At 37.2% G+C, this 20,826-nt stretch overlaps 2 protein-coding genes and 2 non-coding genes across 4 annotated transcripts in view; 1 reads left to right on the forward strand and 3 right to left on the reverse strand.

Moving 5' to 3' along the window:
• Positions 1–20,826, forward strand: part of LOC134328786 (uncharacterized) — a 765,451-nt gene that overhangs the window by 531,236 nt on the left and 213,389 nt on the right. The window lies entirely within an intron of this gene.
• LOC134328727 (zinc finger protein 345-like) overlaps positions 1–20,826 on the reverse strand; it is a 62,848-nt gene that overhangs the window by 25,847 nt on the left and 16,175 nt on the right. The gene's annotated exons all lie outside the window — the stretch shown is intronic.
• Positions 20,388–20,459, reverse strand: trnac-gca (transfer RNA cysteine (anticodon GCA)). Its single transcript has one exon. It is a non-coding gene; the product is annotated as a tRNA-Cys (tRNA).
• Positions 20,744–20,815, reverse strand: trnac-gca (transfer RNA cysteine (anticodon GCA)). The gene has a single exon. It is a non-coding gene; the product is annotated as a tRNA-Cys (tRNA).

A 20,826-nucleotide genomic window follows, 5' to 3' on the forward strand; every position in this document is an offset into this window, starting at 1 on the left:
TAGCGTGTCAATCTCATAACCTGAAGGTCATGAGTTTGATCCTCACATGGGACAAGGCCAGTTTAGTTAGTGTGCCTAATCCAAGCCCATTTAGCAGACTTTCATCAGCACTGTAAATAGAACAAGGAGTGAACATTCTTACATTCAGAAGGATGTGAGATTTAAAGAATTAGTTTTTTGCCTTGTTTTGATTCGCTCATGCGTGATAGAAAGCGTGCAGCACAGCGTTTTTATTTCTTTCTGGATCAATAAAGTATCTATCTATCTATGGAGGACGAAAAATGACATAAGTATAAATAAATAAATGCACAAATAAATAATGCAATAAATAAATAAATAAACTAATAAATACATTTTCGTCATGAAAAAGGACATATTTAAATAAATGGCTTGAATCTATTTCTTTATTTCCATACATCAGATTTTATTGACTACTTTCTGTTTGGCCTGGAAAGAGTAACTGATGGTTTAGTTCAGCTCAGTGCTGATATGGATGTGGACATTGACCTAACTGTGTTAGACAGTCTTCAAGAAGTCGCCCGCCAACTTCACAATGTCTCATAGACAGAGGAAGTGAACGTTGGACGTCCATCCTACATTTTACCTCCGCATATAATCACCGCGGTCACGCCATCTGCACTTTAAAAAAGCTCGCTCACGCTACCAACACTTCATTTTTTACTGCGCGTCTAAACCGTATTATACGGTAATACCACTGCGAAGATTAAATCATCTCTTTACATCTTAATATACTGGTGTTGGTCATAAAATTAGAACATCATGAAAAAGTTGATTTATTTCAGTAATTCCATTCAAAAAGTGAAACTTGTATATTATATTCATTCATTACACACAGACTGATATATTTCAAATGTTTATTTATTTTAATGTTGATGATTATAACTGACAACTAATGAAAACCCCAAATTCAGTATCTCAGAAAATTAGAATATTACTTAAGACCAATACAAAAAAATGATTCTTAGAAATGTTGGCCAACTGAAAAGTATGAACATGAAAAGTATGAGCATGTACAGCACTCAGTACTTAGTTGTGGCTCCTTTTGCCTGGATTACTGCAGCAATGCGGCGTGGCATGGAGTCCATCAGTCTGTGGCACTGCTCAGGTGTTATGAGAGCCCAGGTTGCTCTGATAGTGGCCTTCAGCTCTTCTGAATTGTTGGGTCTGGCGTATCGCATCTTCCTCTTCACAATACCCCATAGATTTTCTATGGGGTTAATGTCAGGCAAGTTTGCTGGCCAATTGAGAACAGGGATACCATGGTCCTTAAACCAGGTACTGGTAGCCTTGGCACTGTGTGCAGGTGCCAAGTCCTGTTGGAAAATGAAATCTGCATCTCCATAAAGTTGGTCAGCAGCAGGAAGCATTAAGTGCTCTAAAACTTCCTGGTAGACGACTGCGTTGACCTTGGACCTCAGAAAACACAGTGGACCAACACCAGCAGATGACATGGCACTCCAAACCATCACTAACTGTGGAAACTTTACACTGGACCTCAAGCAACGTGGATTCTGTGCCTCTCCTCTCTTCCTCCAGACTCTGGGACCTTGATTTCCAAAGGTAATGCAAAATTTACTTTCATCAGAGAACATAACTTTGGACCACTCAGCAGTCCTTTTTGTCTTTAGCCCAGGCCAGACGCTTCTGACACTGTCTCTTGTTCAAGAGTGGCTTGACACAAGGAATGCGACAGCTGAAACCCATGTCTTGCTTACGTCTGTGTGTGGTGGTTCTTGAAGCACTGACTCCAGCTGCAGTCCACTCTTTGTGAATCTCCCCCACATTTTTGAATGGGTTTTGTTTCACAATCCTCTCCAGGGTGTGGTTATCCCTATTGCTTGTACACTTTTTTCTACCACATCTTTTCCTTCCCTTCGCCTCTCTATTAATGTGCTTGGACACAGAGCTCTGTGAACAGCCAGCCTCTTTAGCAATGACCTTTTGTGTCTTGCCCTCCTTGTGCAAGGTGTGAATGGTCGTCTTTTGGACAACTGTCAAGTCAGCAGTCTTCCCCATGATTGTGTAGCCTACAGAACTAGACTGCAGGTGTTTTGAGTTAATTAGCTGATTAGAGTGTGGCACCAGGTGTCTTCAATATTGTACCTTGTCACAATATTCTAATTTTCTGAGATACTGAATTTGGGGTTTTCATTACACTGTAAGCCCGGATAAGTTCAATCTACTTAAAAAATTTGAGGAAACCGGTTGCCTTAAAAAAGTTAAGTAATGTATAATGAAAACTTGAGTTTGCATAACTTAAAACATTAAGTTATTACACCTAAAATGCAAGTTTATTAAACTTAATTTTTTTTGTTATACCAACTGCTTTTCCCAATAATTCTACTTATTATCTTGAGCTCAATGGAAAAAACTATTGATTTCTTCTTAGTTTTCATGTTAATCACATTTTAAATATGAATTACAAATGTTTATAGAAAAACAGACACAATTATAAAATTATTTTACAGAAGTATTTACTTAAAATACAACATGTCAAGAAAACATCTTTAAAACTGTACAAACTGTATATAAAGTTCTGATGAAACACAAACAGCTCTTCACAGTAACCATGAACCTGTAAAACAACACAAAGAAACAAGAAACAGAAGTATTAAAATCAACATTAATAGCATTAATTTAAGGATTAAAATAAAGCAAGCCAGCACACTCTTTGCTTCGTATGAAGGCTAGCATGCTAACATGACTAACAATAGCATGCTAACAATAAAGCAGCGCTGTTTGATTATTTATTTAGTGTCAACATTAAGATCATTTATTTTAAACAAAATTGTTAATGTGATAATATGGCGGAAACCGGAAGATAATTTCGACAACGCCACCCCCAGTGGGGTATAGGCCCCCGAGGGAAAAAGAGTTTTTAATTACAAACACCCCAAATTAATCACGGTTCCCACAATTCACATGATACCCGCACAATAGCTAACAAGTTCGTGCAATCAAGACAGAGACAAGGTTCTATTTCTAATCATATACATATTTATTTACTTTCGAACGTATTCCAAACATATTCTTAAATCTTTTGTTAAAATGGTCGCGCCCAAACACACACACACTCACTTAGTTACACACTACTGCGGGTATGGTTAGAGGTAGACCCACTAGAATAACACATCAAAATAACCAAACATAAAAAGACATAAACCCACATCTAAAAGATCACATAAACAATATGATTAATACTATACAATACCCGTCAGGAATAGCTGAGCCCACGGAACCGGCAGTAAGGCAATTTACAAAACGGTGACAACACACACGCACAGTAAGCTATACACCCCAAGAGGGCACAACAAAGCAGCATCACCAACCCAATAACTCGTGAAAACCGACAGGGAGGCCCACACAGGCCCCGTCGCCCAACTACCACCCCACAGGATGTATATAAAAATCAAAAAGGAAATCAGCCAACAAACAATAAAATAAAATAAACCAAATCACCAAAACAACGTGCTCAATAATAAGCAGTTAATACCCACTTACCACCCCACACCCTCGCACATACACTAATTAAAGTCAACCCACACACGCTGCCGTTTGCTATGGCGGCACACGGCCTCTCCCAATGAGGTACCGCCACCATCCAAAACGAGCGGCAGTATGAAAATGTACTATAATAAAACACAATGGAAGCAAAACAGCAGCCGGAGTGAAGCCCGACGATGCAAAGCTGGTTATAGGCCCAGTAGAAGAGAGACGAAAGCACCTGGCATCCTACGAGGAAACAAATATTTCCAAATTAGCTAAGCTCATTAATAATTACTCTAACTCATAGTAGCAGCGATATAACAAAACTGCACTACTTACCCAGAGTCCGATACTAATATACACCAAGCCCGAATCCACGGCAAAACCAGATAAAGCCCAAAAGAGCCACTTCGGAACACAGGCCGCCGAATACAATTCCCTCCGAAGAGAAACGTGAAAGTCCCTGTCTTTGTCTCCACAAGAAAATCGCTCGCAAGCGAACAATCGCAACGAAACCAATCCGGATAGCCAGGCGGAACTGCGTGAGACAGCCCAAGCTTGCTCTACTGGTCGTGTCTGCTCCGTGAATTTAAAGACTACCGCTAACGCTGGACAACAAGCCAGCGTAATGACGTAACCCGCGATGCGACACGGCTGCAGCACACTTAAAGGTGCCAAAGCACCACCACATTAAGTAAAGTACAACACTTACCAAAATTAGACGGAAGATGAAAAAGCCCCATCAGACTGGTGTACATGCTACTCAAAAATAGCATAATGACGAATAAAATGTTTGTCCATTTAGTTTAACAAAGGTTCCACTTCACAAAAGACATTTCAGGAAGACAAGTTTACTTTTGCAAAAAGCCTTAAATGAAAAGTAAAAAGTAATTTGCAACAACAGGTTACAAAAGTTAAAACAAATGGCTGCCTGATTCACCAACAGCAAGCTGAAAAAAGGCGGACTTACACGTAAATGGTGGCGTTTTTCTGTTTTATTACCTTAACTTAACTTTTTTTAGTTAATCTGATAGAAAAGTAATTTTTTTGGTTTAGTAAACTTAAATCTTTTAGCACATTTAAATGTGTACCCAAATTAGTACAATGTACTCTGCATTTTATAGTAGAGCAAAAAAAATTAAATAATTTATGTATGTTGTACTAAAAATGTTTGATTAAATATAAAGTCCGGGCTAACAATTGTCAGTTATAATCATCAACATTAAAAGAAATAAACATTTGAAATATATCAGTCTGTGTGTAATGAATGAATATAATATACAAGTTTCACTTTTTGAATGGAATTACTGAAATAAATCAACTTTTTCATGATATTCTAATTTTATGACCAGCACCAGTACATGACTACCGAGTTCTGATGCACATAAAGTGTAGCAGAAACAAAAGTGTGTTACAATCTATGTATAGAGCAATCTAAAAAGTTAGAAATTCAGACTTTTTTTATGAAAAAAGTGTATTTGTTTGTATACAGACCGCTATTTTAAGATCAATACAATGAAATTAACAAATCAAATTGTTATCAAGTGCCACCCATATTGTTATGAAGAACAATTACTCTAGTACTCATGCAAGGACGGATTAAGGATAGTCTGGGCCCCTGGGCAAAGAGTTGTAAATTCAAATTGATCATGGTTTTGAGCATTTTACTAGGACATTTTTCTTTTTCTGTTATGAATGATTTGTATTGTATCAATTCATCTGCCAGGCTCATGTTCAGATCTGAAGGATATGCTGCAGCGAGTGAGTTAGCCTTTAAAGTGAGCTCACTGTTGGACATATTGTCAGGCATGAAAAGAACATCAAATAGCTCAGTTAAGTGTGTGTATGCATTCAAACGGTGGTTGAGACAGGACACAAGTTTGTCAATGACAACATTGAAAGTTTCGATCCGAAACTTGTCCTTTCCGTTAAATGCTACACCTGGCTCTGCACTATCATCAGACATAATTTTGCGCTTCTTTGTACGCTGGAGGTCATGCCTGTACTCTTGGGAGACAGCAGTGGTGACATTTAAAGCTGCCCCTTCAAACACCTCAAAGTTATCTCTCTGTGCTGCCACAAAGTCTCGTAAAGACAAGAGAAGTTGTGTAGCTGTACATATGTCAATATCATGCTTCTGCAGCTGCAGGCTTGTGGCTTGGAACCTCTGTAGTATCGTGTCCCAGAAGTATGCCATGAAGGCCATCTCCAACGTGTCCAATTTGTCACGGAGTGCAGAGGCTTCACTTCGAGTTACACATTTCTCCTCCATATCTTTAGACATATCATTCAATGCCTCTCTCAGTTGTGCATAATATTTCCAAAGAGCCTTAGTTGACTCAGCTTGTGCGCTCCATCGAGTACCTGACAGTGATTTCAGTGTGAGTTTGATATCAGTGTCACGGAAAACCTTTCCCCACCTGTGTGTAGATGATGCACAAAATGTGTACATTGCCTGTACAAAGTCAAAAAAACGTCCAGCTTCTGGGCTACTGTCAACAGCATTGACACCAACTAAATTCACAGGGGACATAACAAATCAAAGGGTTTCTTTGTTTAAGATGAGCTTGGACTCCATTGTACTTTCCCGACATGTTACTTGCATTATCATATGACTGGCCCCTACAGTTGGATAAGTCTAGGCCCAGATTCTCCACCATAGCAATGACACACTCTGCCAAACTGTCCCCACTATGGTTTTCAATAGGCTCAAAAGCTAGAAAACGCTCAACTACATGTCAGTCATTATTAACAAACCTGAAAATAAAAGTAAGTTGGTCCACATGAGCAAGGTCTGGAGTGGAGTCAACTATAACAGAGAAGTATTTTGGCTAGGGCCCAAAAGCATGGCTAGGGCCCCCAAGAGGCCCTGGGGTCAAAGTCCCTAATAGTCAGAGGATCCTTAAAATGGATGGCTCTCGGAAATAAAAATATATTGTATCATAAATGTTTTGGGCCAGGGCCCCCCCGGGGCCCCCTGACCTCAAGGGCCCCTGGGCGCTGGCCCCACTGGCCCGGTCAGTAATCCAGCCATGATCATGTGTTCTGTCCAATATTTACACAGTGCTGGGTTGCCAAATAATACTTTTTCACCTGCATTCGGCCTTTTCTTTCCTGTATACCAAAAACAGTCGCCACTGCAGGTCTACAACACGTTACAAAAACACTTGGGACAGAAAAGTCATAAACACTCTTTAATTTTTATATATTATAAAATCTGTACCCAAGCAACAAACTGTGATTTATTTCTAGCACCACTAGATGAGACGATTTCTGTACAACATGTTGAACTTCACCAGGGCCGGAGTGGGCCCCTTTTTCAGCCCAGGAGTTTCATGCCCAAACCCGGCCCACATTTTTTCCATGGAGAAGGATAATAAATAATTGAATAAATGAAACAGCAGATAGCTCTTACAATGCCTTTTTATTGGGTATATAACAGAAAACACTTCACTTAAACATGTTTAATTCAAATTTAAATCAGATAAAGACTTAAAAGGTAAAAAAATGTGATAAAGATGAAAACGTATTTACATTTGTACAGGAGCAATAAGTTAACGGTGTCATTGTCTATAGACATGAGACATGGTTTATCTGCTGCTCTGAGGCTAAAAAAAAACATTTCATTAAGGGTTAGCCTATTCTGCTGAATAACATAACATGCTTGAAGTTTTTGTTTGTTTGTTTTTTTTTTAAACAATTTAGCCTATATTATGATGGTGTAAAATTGATTTAGGCTTAGGCTAATTTGTCTCTATTTGTTAAAATAAATTAGGCTATTGTGCTGACATCTTTCTGAATGTCTAAACAATTTAACATATATCATGTATAATCTCTACGTTATATTTTACATTACAGATAACTATCTTAGTTTAAATAACTCTGTTAGACTATCCTCTACCCTTCAGTAGTCATGGCCTCCTCAGGATCATCAGTACAGTAGCGTCGAAATAAAAACATTCCATTAATGAGGTAGGCTATTTAATACATTACACTTCAAATTATGTTAATTATTTTCAGCTTGAAGCTGGATATTTGTCATTAATGGTGTGTATCGGGTTCTACAAAATAAATTACGCTAAGTTGACATTGCAAATGTTGCGCAATAGCCTTACAGTAAAAATACAAAATTATTTCCATATCTCTCTTTACCGGCTGCAACTGGGGTCTGGGGTTTGTTCGTCTGTTCGTTTGGCAGATTTAACCTGGCCTTTTCGGCTCCACCTGGCCTCTCCCTGCCCTCCATCACCACCGACTGATGGTTGCGATATTCTGTTGCTTTATTTACTTTTACCGGCTCCAGAAAAGACGCCTCGTGGGCCAAACCAACTTAAACATTTGGGAGGGGAGAATTCCCTCAGATGGTAGAACCCATCTGATCTACTGTAATGTAGGGCTGCGCTGTTAGATGAATGGAAGATGAATGCAAGAAGAAGATTAGATAAGTGACAGATAAGTGTAGGTGCCAAAATGCCCCTAGATAATTTAATAATTTAATTTTTTTATGTTTAGGTTATATTCATATGTGGATATGTTTGTATTGAAATAATTGCTGAATTTGGAAGTCCATATTTGTTTATATTAATCTCTGTTATTTTCTCATGTTTAAGTGATAGCTGTCACTTTAAGAGCTACTGTCATATTTGCTATGCTGAGTGAGTGTGCAGGTTAGATTTAGGACGATTGAGGATGGAGCCAAACGGCTTTTTGACCGTGTCATGCAATTTAAATGAATTCGTTATAATAATTAGACGCTGTAGATGTACATGTACAAGTACATGCATTTTAAGTTACTTTATATGTTTATAGTTAAATAAAGTTCAACATACAAAGAAAAGTGCAGTCTTTTTTGCTTTTTTGGGGATCGAGTGGATTGGATATTAGTGGAACACGCTTCAGCCATAGGTCTCCGCATCATCTTAAAACTTTCACGAACTTTGGATCTACAAGTGTCAAGATTATTTTTCCCAACCGGCCCAAACTCGAGATTGACATGAGCCGGTGTTCTGTCGATTTATCCTACCCATCGATTTGTCCTACTGAGCATGCGCACATCGGTTTTGACTCGTTGCGGGGAACGCCTATAATTCTGTGCTACCTTTGCCTAATTTATTTGTTCTAGCGGTTAGTAACGTATGGTTTCGTTTTAATTCTTTAAAAAGTTTAAAGTTTAAGTGTATGTAATGATGTTATTATGTGACTTTAAAAAAAAAAGCTATATAAAAATATTCAAAGTGCTTAAATGAGCTGTACTTGATTGATTACAGTTAAATAACTGTGTATCTTAATAATGCTGTGTTAACGTTGTATTTAACCACGTTTATACATGCCTTTGGTAATTTTAGATGCGTTTTTCATACATCTAGAAAAGCCAATCATTTTTAAATAACCATCTGCGACCTTAACATTATGACAACACAAAATGTATTAGGTTATTTTTCAGTTTTGTGCTTTATTAGCAGTTCAATATGTACAGTAACGGTTGTTTGAAGTTAAAGTTGAGTTTAAAGTGAATTACTGAATGAATATGTTGAGCATTTATTACGTTTTTTATGTACTCAGTTATTTGTATATGTACAACTATTTTTTGCTGCTCCCCTGTCAGTTTAGTTCTAATTATTTGAGATTAAGATGTTCTTCGGGTTAGAATATTATTTACTACAAAATCAAAATGTACATACATCATACACACATACACATATATATATATATATATATATATATACATACTGTATATACATACATATACTGTATATACATATAATACTCACTACATAGCCAACACTACATATACACACTACATAGCCAAAAGAACTCGCTTGTAGTTCTACAATTACTGACTGTAGTCCATCTGTTTCTCTGCATGCTTTGTTAGCTCCCTTCATGCTGTTCGTCAATGGTCAGAACCCCCACAGAGCAGGTATTATTTAGGTGGTGGATCATTCTCAGCACTGCAGTGACACTGCCATGGTGGTGGTGTGTTATTGTGTGTTGTGATGGTATGAGTGGATCAGAAACAGCAGTGCTGCTGGAGTTTTAAAATACAGTGTCCACTCACTGTCCACTCTATTAGACACTCCTACCTAGTTGGTCCACCTTGTAGATGTAAAGTCAGAGACGATCGCTCATCTATTGCTGCTGTTTGAGTCGGTCATCTTCTAGACCTTCATCAGTGGTCACAGGACACTGCCCACAGGGTGCTGTAGGCTGGATATTTTTGGTTGGTGGACCAATCTCAGTCCAGCAGTGAGGTGTTTAAAAACTCAGCACTGCTGTGTCTGATCCATTCATACCAGCACAACACACACTAACACCATGTCAGTGTCACTGCAGTGCTGAGAATGATCCACCACCCAAATAATACCTGCTCTGTAGTGGTCCTGTGGGGGGTCTGACCACTGAAGAACAGGGTGAAAGCAGGTTAAAAAGTATGTAGAGAAACAGATGAACTACAGTCAGTAATTTTAGAACTACAGAGTGCTTATACATGATAAGTTTTTCAGGATGAACTCAAGTTCATATGCATGTATAAATAGCTGGAGGTAATATTGTTATTGAACATTTTAAACTAGTTAGAATTTTGCTAAACCAGATTTTGCCACTGTCTCCATTAATTAATAGGAATTATAAAGCCAAGTGAACTTCATGACAGCAGGGCTGAGTGGTGATTTAAGACAATGCAGAGGATTACTGCATAAGTTGCTCCATGCTGCAAGACAGAGCTGACAAGAGCATGATTGAAATGATAGATATTTAGAGCAGCTATATTATACAGATATACAGATATATTTTATCTAATTTTACCTTTATTATTAAAAAGTTATTGTGAACATTATTTACTGATTTGTACAGCATTGTTACCTGTTTTACTCAGGTGCAGTGTGACAGTAGATGGGTACATTTTAATGTGCAGAATATAACAAATCACACCCAAAATACATATGTAAAAAATGTAGACACATCCACCAGAGACTCAGGATGTGTTGTTGTTAATAAACTAGTTTAAAAATTACACAATTATTTGAGATGTATGGGCTGTATAGTGGCTCAGTGGGTAGCTTTGTTGATTCACAGCAAGAAGGTCCTGGGCTCCATTTACAGGTGGATTCTTTCTGTGAGGAGTTTGCATGTTCTCCCCATGTGTATGTGGGGGGTTTTTTCCGGGTGCTCTAGTTTTCTCCCACAGTCCAAAGACATGCAAGTGAGGTAAATTGAAGATACAAAACTGTCTCTGACTGTGTTTGATATTAAATGTGTGAACTAATAAATCTTGTGTAATGAGTAACTACCTGCCCTGTCATGAATGTAACCATGATGTTAAAATCCTAATAAATAAATTAAAAATTAAGATAAATGTCTGAGAGACAGGTCAATAAATCAAGTGTGCTACCTATCATTTGTAATAAAATATAAGCCCATCGAGATGTGCTAACACTATTTATAATAAGACATAGATCTATCGAGATGCGCTGTCTATTGTTTATAATAATATACATACCTATCGAGATGTCCTACCTATTGTTTATAATAATATACATACCTATCGAGATGTCCTACCTATTGTTTATAATAAGATACATACCTATCGAGATGTCCTACCTATTGTTTATAATAAGATATAGAGCTATCGAGATGTGCTACCTATAGTTTATAATAAGATACATACCTATCGAGATGTCCTACCTATTGTTTATAATAAGATACATACCTATCGAGATGTCCTACCTATTGTTTATAATAATATACATACCTATCGAGATGTCCTACCTATAGTTTATAATAAGATACATACCTATCGAGATGTCCTACCTATTGTTTATAATAAGATATAGAGCTATCGAGATGTCCTACCTATTGTTTATAATAAGATATAGACCTATCGAGATGTCCTACCTATAGTTTATAATAAGATACATACCTATCGAGATGTCCTACCTATTGTTTATAATAAGATATAGAGCTATCGAGATGTCCTACCTATTGTTTATAATAAGATACATACCTATCGAGATGTGCTACCTATAGTTTATAATAAGATACATACCTATCGAGATGTCCTACCTATTGTTTATAATAAGATACATACCTATCGAGATGTCCTACCTATTGTTTATAATAAGATATAGAGCTATCGAGATGTCCTACCTATTGTTTATAATAAGATACATACCTATCGAGATGTGCTACCACTAGTTATAATAAGATACCTATAATTTATAATATGATAGACATAATTTTAATAAGAATAGATCGATAAAACTTAAATATTTACTACAGGAATACATTTCGATAGGGTAGGACAAATCGACAGATAGATCTATAAATCTGCGCTACGGTAGGAAGTTTCGATAGGGTAGGACAAATCGACAGATAGATCTATAAATCTGCGCTACGGTAGGAAGTTTCGATAGGGTAGGACAAATCGACAGATAGATCTATAAATCTGCGCTACGGTAGGAAGTTTCGATAGGGTAGGACAAATCGACAGATAGATCTATAAATCTGCGCTACGGTAGGAAGTTTCGATAGGGTAGGACAAATCGACAGATAGATCTATAAATCTGCGCTACGGTAGGAAGTTTCGATAGGGTAGGACAAATCGACAGATAGATCTATAAATCTGCGCTACGGTAGGAAGTTTCGATAGGGTAGGACAAATCGACAGAACACCGGCCCATCGGGAATCCTCCCGAATCTCCAGATTAGCCACTCCGGGCCTGAACTTCACTTTAAGTCAGTTGAATGTGTTTTACTGTAGTAAGAATGAAAGTTTGAGCTGATCTTTGTGTCAATGTGTAGCTTTAATGAAGAAAAAGCCGCTGGGTCAGTGTGTAACAGGAGGTTTGGAGTGAAGGTGGGTGTGTGTGGATAAAAGCTTACAGCAGCTGGTATTCCCAGGCGGTCTCCCATCCAAGTACTAACCAGGCCTGCTTAGCTTCCGAGATCAGATGAGATCGGGTGTTCTCAGGGTGGTTCTCTGAAGCCAGAATTAAAGAAGAACAGGGTGATATTCTTACTTTCAGTGATTAAATTACTCAGGTTAGAAAGTCCTGAAACACAGCACATGCTCACCTGACTCGCTCTCAACCATGCCGCCTTTAATCGTTAAGGTGTGTGTGGCCCGCACAGGGATCAAACCCACAACATTGGCGTCATTAGCACCACGCTCTAACCAACTGAGCTAACCGGCCAGTTCAGCTGTTTGCTTTAGATCTTTGTACATAATTCTACACTAACTCCATTCAACCAGCTGCACAAAAACCATTTGAGATTCTGCACACTTTTAGTGAAGATCTGTAAAAATGAGCATCGCCTAAACTAAATTTGGTTGTTATTGCACCAGAAATGTAGCAGTTTCATATTACTTTAATGATCCGAGATCTCAGTCCGACTGTCTAGTCATTTCTTATGTTCAGACTTTCTTAATACACATCTAACAGGTTTTGTGGGTATATATATTTAAGACATTTTCACTTTTAATTATAATAAAGTATATATATATATATTTTACAGAGTATTTTCATAGGTAAGTGCTTACAAGAGATGTAAATACATGTTTAACGTGTGTACATTTTTGTTACTATTATTTTTATTCTTCACCTTTGTCTTCTTATTAATACATTATTAGCAATAGTTGTACTTATTAATAAAGAGCAAGAACAATTGAAGTAGTCCCAGTGACCATTAAAGGTTAAATATGGCTGGGGAAAGCCTTTTAAAAATCTACTGCAGGCCATAACTGGGCCATTATTGGCCCGATAATGGTTGTTCTGGCTAGCAGGTGGTTAAGTGCTGGCTTATTGCTGGCAGTCATGGCTGGGATCCGGGCAGCCGGATACGGGCCACAATCTAACCATCATTCATTTTGACACCGGGCCAGATCCGGCTGCCGGATGTGGGCCGACACAAAAAGTTCCAGCATGCCGGTAGCTGGGAAACTGCAACCCATTTCAGGCCATTTTCTTGTAAAAGGAACGGAGGGCAGAATTTATGTGTAAATAAATTGACAAATTTTATGATGTAAGCCGACAATGAGCTTCCCCTCTTTAAGACCAGCAGCCGCCACTGCTTCAGGATGAGTCTGTGTTGCTTCATCCTCCATCATTTTCCTCCGCTGCTGATCGGTGAAGCTGTTATAGAAATAATAAACTCCGGTGACAGTAGCGGCTCCGGCCACGAACAGCAGGGGCGCAAGTTCACCTCCCTCAGTCCAGCGGAGAGATTCCACATAAACGCTTCATATTTAATATAATAAATATAGTTTTAAGAGAGAGAAAGAAAACACAGTGAACGCTGCGGGGGGTCTCAACACAACTGATCCTTCACCCCTCTTACTCCCCGCTTTATAGAACACCTTACTGTGACGTCACAAAGCTGCTGTTTAAATGTGAGCTCCTGAGTTCTAACTGTAATGCAGATCAGATGTTACTAACTTACCACTACTAGAGTTATCTGCTGACTTCACTCAACTTCTGCTGATAGGTTTGCTTGATTTGCCTTTTATATAATTACTACTACTACTTATTATTATTATTATTATTAATACTGTTTTAAATTATAATTCAAATTACAGATGTTAGGACATTTAATAAAAGAAATTTTACACACAAAAAAAACAATCTTTTGAATTTTCTTGATTTTAATGTGTACATCACTCCCACATGATCAGAATATAGTCGAAACATTTCATTCACATTTAAACTATTTAAATTAATCATGTTGATACAAGATATTATTTCTCATTACTGTAAAATCAAGTTATTGATGTTAAGTTTTTTCATGTCACAAATTGTAAAGCCAGCTACATTTTTACTGCCATTATTCAAAGATATTATGTAACTCTGAAGCAATTTTATTATGTTCATGGTACCATAGTTAAGTCTGAAAATCTAACGTGCTTTATTAAAATTTACTCCATTCAAATATATCATAGAAATGTTAAATGTACATCTATTAATATAACTATAACAATGCAATAAATGTACATAAATGTAAAAACACATACTTGCAAAGACAAAAAGGCAGTCAGAAAGTTTGTACTAAATTGCTTGTCAGTTTGTTTTGTAAAACTTGAAGAACTTGCACAAACTTTACCATGAACAGAAAACTCACTTAGTTCCCATAAACCAGTTTCACATTAAAACAAATACTGAACACTGTAAACCCTGCAGCAGTGTATTCAAACACAAATGTACATCACAAACCCCCATAGTGGATTCACAATGAAAAAGCATTAACATAAAATACTAGTGTTACGTCCCGTAGTGATCTATGGGCAACAGGGATGTAACATAATACTGCTAACATAATGAAATAATGAGGAGGAAACAATCTTTCCAAAACACACAATTTATTTATAGAATTTTTACATAACAATGAAAACAACAACAAAGAGAAATCCAGCTCTAAGCAAATCTTTAAAGAAAAGAATGAAATGGACGAGACTAATAACAGAGAAAAATATTAAATAAAGCAACACACTTAACCTAAAGAAAACACACACTCCCTCAAAAACAGAGCTTACAGTCACAACTTTCAAAGTAACCTCAAGATCACTTTCAAACACACGTGAGTAAGCTCAGCCGATGATAAGCGTGCAGACAATGACAACGACGACACCTCCGAAGCTCCATTTATGTGCATTTATGTGCATGAATTCAAAATCTTTTATTGTCATGAGCAGAAGAATAAGCAAGAAAACAAACTTAAATCAACTGTATGAATAATGATCAAGTCAGTGTAGAAGTGAAGTGATTATAACTGTAGTGTCCACTGTAGAGGTTAATATGCATTTGAAGCATGGAAACCTGTGCTTGTAAAAAACAGCTATTAAATAGCCGCCACTGTAGTGACCACTATGCATCAGAGGGTTAATATTATTATTAATCATTAACAGAACTGCTACACTTACTGCATCTTTTATCAAATACTTACATTATCATCATCTTCTATATTTAACATCATTAATAAGAATCATCACTTTGTTTATCATCATTTCAATCTACTGTATTGTAGTTTATTGCTTTAATCAGTTAGTTAGATAAAATGTATGGTTAAATAGCCTAATGGTTAATGAACTGGAGTAGTTATCGAAAGATCACTGGTTCAAGCCCCACCACTGCCAGGTTGCCACTGTTGGGCCCTTGAGCAAGACCCTTAACCTTCAATTGCCTAGACAGTATACTGTCACAGTTCTGTTAGTCACTTTAGATAAAAGGATCTGCTAAATGCCAAATATGTAAATGGAAATAAAATGTACTCAGAATTTTTGCAAATATATACAATTCCAACAACCCACTGGTTACTGATAAAAACATCACAGGATCTCAGTGGATTGTGGGTAATAGCCTGTACAAAACCCTGTGCTCTGATTATGTACCCTTCAACCCAGGACCTCTACACAATAAAATAGTAATTGTTATTTTGTCCAACTTTAAATAGTGATTTGAGTGAACTAACAACCTAACTGCTTGGGCTCCTGAAGTTGAGAAAACTCAAAAAGGTAAGGCAGCCAGTTGCTTTACATTTCAAGTCTGCTTAACTTCTACATTTTTAAGCTGACTCAACATTTTACTTTATAAGTTTACTGAACTGTTTTTTTTTTTGTATATTAAAAAAAATCAGTTACTAAAATGTTTTTACAGGCACAAGTTTTTACATATCTGAACTGGCAGTTGGTAGCTCAGTGGTTGAGGTACTGGTCTAGTATTCAGTAGGGTGCCGGTTCAAGCCCCACCACTAAGTTGCCACTGTTGGCCCCCTGAGCAAGGCCCTTAAACCTCAATTGCTTGTATCGTATTCAGCCACAAAGTCTCTTTGGGTAAAAGCGTCTGAAAAATGTAAATTAATATGTTATGCACTTAACAAGTAGCTATGAAAGAAATGTAAGACAATACAAATTTTTTAATAAAATGTTTGTTTGACTTTCACAACAGACATTTATTTTAAGCCATAAACCTGTGCCACTCCAGCAAAAGTATAATTAGCATCAATAAACAAAATAGTTTTCCAGGTAAGCAGAGTCAGGATACAAACATGGCAATGGCCAGGAGCGCCCTTGGTAATGACACAATCTGTAATGTTTCAGTAGTACTTCTAGACTGGGATTGCATTGCATATTAATCTGCAAAAAAATTTCGATCTCGTTTAATAACCAATTAAGACATGCACAGTAAATCAGCTAAACTTTAAGTATGAATGAAATTAGCAAAATTCCAATAAATGACAATAAGCATATTAATGTTTAAAAGTTTGCAACTATATCCAACTGTCCATGTACTGTAATTCTGACTATAGTTAGTTTGGATAAATGTGCCTGTGTGCATAAATCAGGGTAAATTTGCTACTACAAACACACACTGGCATGGACTGAAATGTTTCAAGAGCATATAACATGTACCATGAATAAAACCCTACCTAACTCACGGGCTTGAAAATCGCATCACAGACCGTGAAATGAGCCGCTTACTGTGAAATATGCAATTTGCTGTGAAACTCAAAACGTAACACTTCTGTTTAGCGATTTAACGTTTTCATTTGCGTACAGTATGAAATATAAAGCACAATATGAGGCAGTTGTAGCAATCATACATACACAATTAAGTGTAACAGACTTTTTTGTGTTGTAGTGTACCACAGACAAGTTTAGCTTACTAAGCTAACACAATTAGCCCCAGGTCATTTAAACCAATGCACAGCATAACCCACTAGCATATCAGCTAACATTTCTCTCTGTGTACCAAAAATTATTAAATTGTCACCGACAAGCCCGAATTTGCAAATAGATTACACTCGTACACCTTTATATAAATTAAAAACCAATGAGAATGTATTTACTTTTGAAAAGAACTGACAGTTTGTTGCTTCGCACTCGACTGCCATACAATATTTTAAATATTTGGTAAGAAAATATGCGCCGCTAAAATGCTAGTAATTCCCCTCATTATTCAGTCAGTTTATAGTTCATGCATTTGTTAAGTTTTAAACATAAATGTATAGCTGAATACCTACCTCAGGGAAGGTCAGGGCAAAATCCAAAACTTCAGCTCTTCCTCAGAGTCGTTCTCGTCCGTTACAACTCAGCTCGGAGAAGTGCGCATGCGCGGTGACAGAACGTAATCAGTTTTAATGAGAACTAAAGAATGTAACTTAGCTTAACTATGTCAGTAAAGCTTCTGATGAAAAAAAATCGGCTCAACTAATTGTTATGCGTTATGTCAACATTTGTAAGGACTGTTTGCCCATTCAACTTTAAATCCTAATTTCATTTAATGATTTGGAAGTTAGACTTTTTACAGTGTAGCAATGCAACTGACTTGGCTGGGTAAATAAAAAAGTCATGGTGCGCTTTAACCTCTTGCGACCCTGCGTCCTCATATGCGGACATTACATTTCTGCTTCTCTGCACCATGATATTTAATTTTTTAAAACGTTGACCCTTTGGCCTCATATGAAGACACTGCCCGTACCATCTAGTGGTCACATGACAACATTACACTCAATTGATTGAAAACAAGATGGCGGGAATCCCAGTAAAAAGTTTCTACAGCCAGTCCAGACAGAAACATGGGCCAGGTAAAAATTTGAATCGAATTTTATGTTCAAAACTAGTTTATTTATGTACAATAACATCTCTAGCTTCATATGGCATGCATTTTTGACAAATTTTTGCAATAATAGGAAGCTACAACATCCGTAAAAATGAAGTACTCGTTTGAGGACATTGGGACTACATTACGTCAATGGTTGTGCTTCATTTTATCATTACAGGGAGAGTTTCAATGTCAAAAGTAGAACAATTGCTCAATGCAAACTACTGCTTTCTGATCATTTCTACACAACTGGGTTCAGGTATTGAAATGAACAGTCTTAACTCAATCTGTAACTGTTTTGCAGCATTTTGGAAGGGGTAACAGGTGTTATGGATGGTTCCTTAAAAAAAAGTACATTGGGTGATTATTTGGTATTGTTTGCACTATTGTTTTGTATTTAAACGGGCATGTTTTTGTGCATTCTCAGTTTTATATGTGATGTAGGGTGTTAGTACATTTTGGTACATTTAGTCAAGTACTGTACTAAAATACACATTTTATTTTATTTGTGCTTTAATTTTACTTTACCATACTTTATACCTCTACTTTGCTGCATTTCAGAGGCAAATATTGTATTTTTTACTCTGACACATTTGTCAGCTACTTACTCATAACTTTACAATAATAATATTTGCACTATTGTACAGTCATGTTTAGAGCTTGAAATACACATTATTTGCACCTTTGTTTTTGTATCCTCATGTTTACAGTTTGAAATAAACAGTTTTGTACTTTGTTAGCCAATTGTTTCTTTATTTTATCACACAGTAAGATAGACATATTGTCCTCATTCTACTTACTGTAGAAAGCAAAAATTTTGTTTTTGGACTAATTTGGTCCTTCTGATCCCAAATGGCAAGGACCATTTTTAAATGTTAAAATAAACTACTGTCTCCATATGAGGACATAGTTTTTTTCAAAAACGACTTCCTGTACAAAGACAAAGTTTAGTTTTTATTAGGGCTGGGTATCGCCACTAATTTCCTGGATCGATTCGATTCCGATTCACAAGGTCCCGATTCGATTCGATTTTCGATCTTCGATTTTCGATTCAATTTCGATTCAACACATTTAGGCATATTTGAGTTACATTAACAGGTTTTGTTTAAATATGTAAAGATGTTCAGAGAACGAATGTGATAATTGTACAAAGAACATTTATTATTAAAAATATTTGTGTATTTTGTTTACATAAATAATTAATCCAAAACAGAAAACAGTAACATTCAACAGCCAGGTGTATGTTTACATTACATTTACAATGTTGTAGCATGTCAGACAAATGAAATAATAATAAAAAATGAATGTTACTGTTTTCTTTCATTTGTCTGACATGCTACAACATTGTAAATGTAATGTAAACATACACCTGGCTGTTGTACAGCTTATGCCAAGTTTACACTACACGACACTCTGATTAACACGTGGTCACTGTAATGTTCACACTACACGACTGATCGGCGATGGGGAGTTTTACACTACACCATCCATCACCAGGGGGAATCACAGGCGAGCTTCTCTGGTCTCCAAAACTACGTTTTGTCACGAAAACACACGTGAGAAGTGATGAAAGGTTTAATGATACCACGTCCAAACATGCACATCAACAAGTAGCGAGCAATCAAAGTTTGTGCGCTGATGAAATAAATGAATCTGAGTGGATTTGGCAACACGAGCAGCATGGATCGTTCTGTAGTGAGATGGAGGTTAATAAATATTTTGTTTTGTAGAGAACGATCTCGTGTGTGCTGATGTATTCTGATAGAAACTATATTGCGCTCCACCTGTTTACAACCTCTCCCCTGTGTTTCCCCTCGCTGTTTCTCACATTGATTGAGAGCCGAGTTTTGATCGCAGAGCGAACACCGAGTTCCTCCCGAATCCAGAGCCGAGCGAAAATCAGTGCAAAAAGTTGTGTAGTGGTCATAACTTGAGCTTCTGCCATGCTAAACTGATGTGCAGGTCAGATCTCGTTGCATGAAAAAACAGTGGCTGGTCACGCGAAATTAAAGGGGGTAACAATAGTAATAGATTTCCGTGTGCACCGTAAAAAGGGGCGTATTTTAAAAATCGATCTCGCATTTATATGAATCGATATCGGATCGTTCAAATAAAGATCGATTAAAATCGAAAAATCGATTTTATAAACCCACCCCTAGTTTTTATGCTTGTTAGGTCCTACTAATACCAAATATTTAGGAGAAATTAAAAATGCACACCAAGCAAAAGTCCGGGTCTCAGGAGGTTAATTAAACGTGGCACCAAAGTTTTTAAAATAGGGAAATCTTGAGGGGGCACCCAGACTTGAACTGGGGACCTCTTGATCTGCAGTCAAATGCTCTACCACTGAGCTATACCCCCACCTATAGGGGCAAGTTGTCATTAGATCTCAAAATGCGACCAAGAATAGTAGCAAAGAAACTGACAAACTGGCTGGTTGAACAGAAAGCAATTGTATTGCCCATTAGTTAAACGTGGATTTGAACTGGGGACCTCTTGATCTGCAGTCAAATGCTCTACCACTGAGCTATACCCCCGGCTACACTAGAGCTCAAAGTCCACTGACAATACTGGCTAGCTAAACAGAAAAATTGTACAGCCATTTAGATAAACGTGGCACCAAAATTTTAAGAATAAAGAGCTCTTGAGGGCACCCAGATTTGAACTGGAGACCTCTTGAGCTGCAGTCAAACGCTCTACCACTGAGCTATAGCCGCACACAATGGCA

This window comes from Trichomycterus rosablanca, chromosome 15 (assembly GCF_030014385.1).
Source record: "Trichomycterus rosablanca isolate fTriRos1 chromosome 15, fTriRos1.hap1, whole genome shotgun sequence".
In the NCBI taxonomy this organism is placed as follows: domain Eukaryota; kingdom Metazoa; phylum Chordata; class Actinopteri; order Siluriformes; family Trichomycteridae; genus Trichomycterus; species Trichomycterus rosablanca.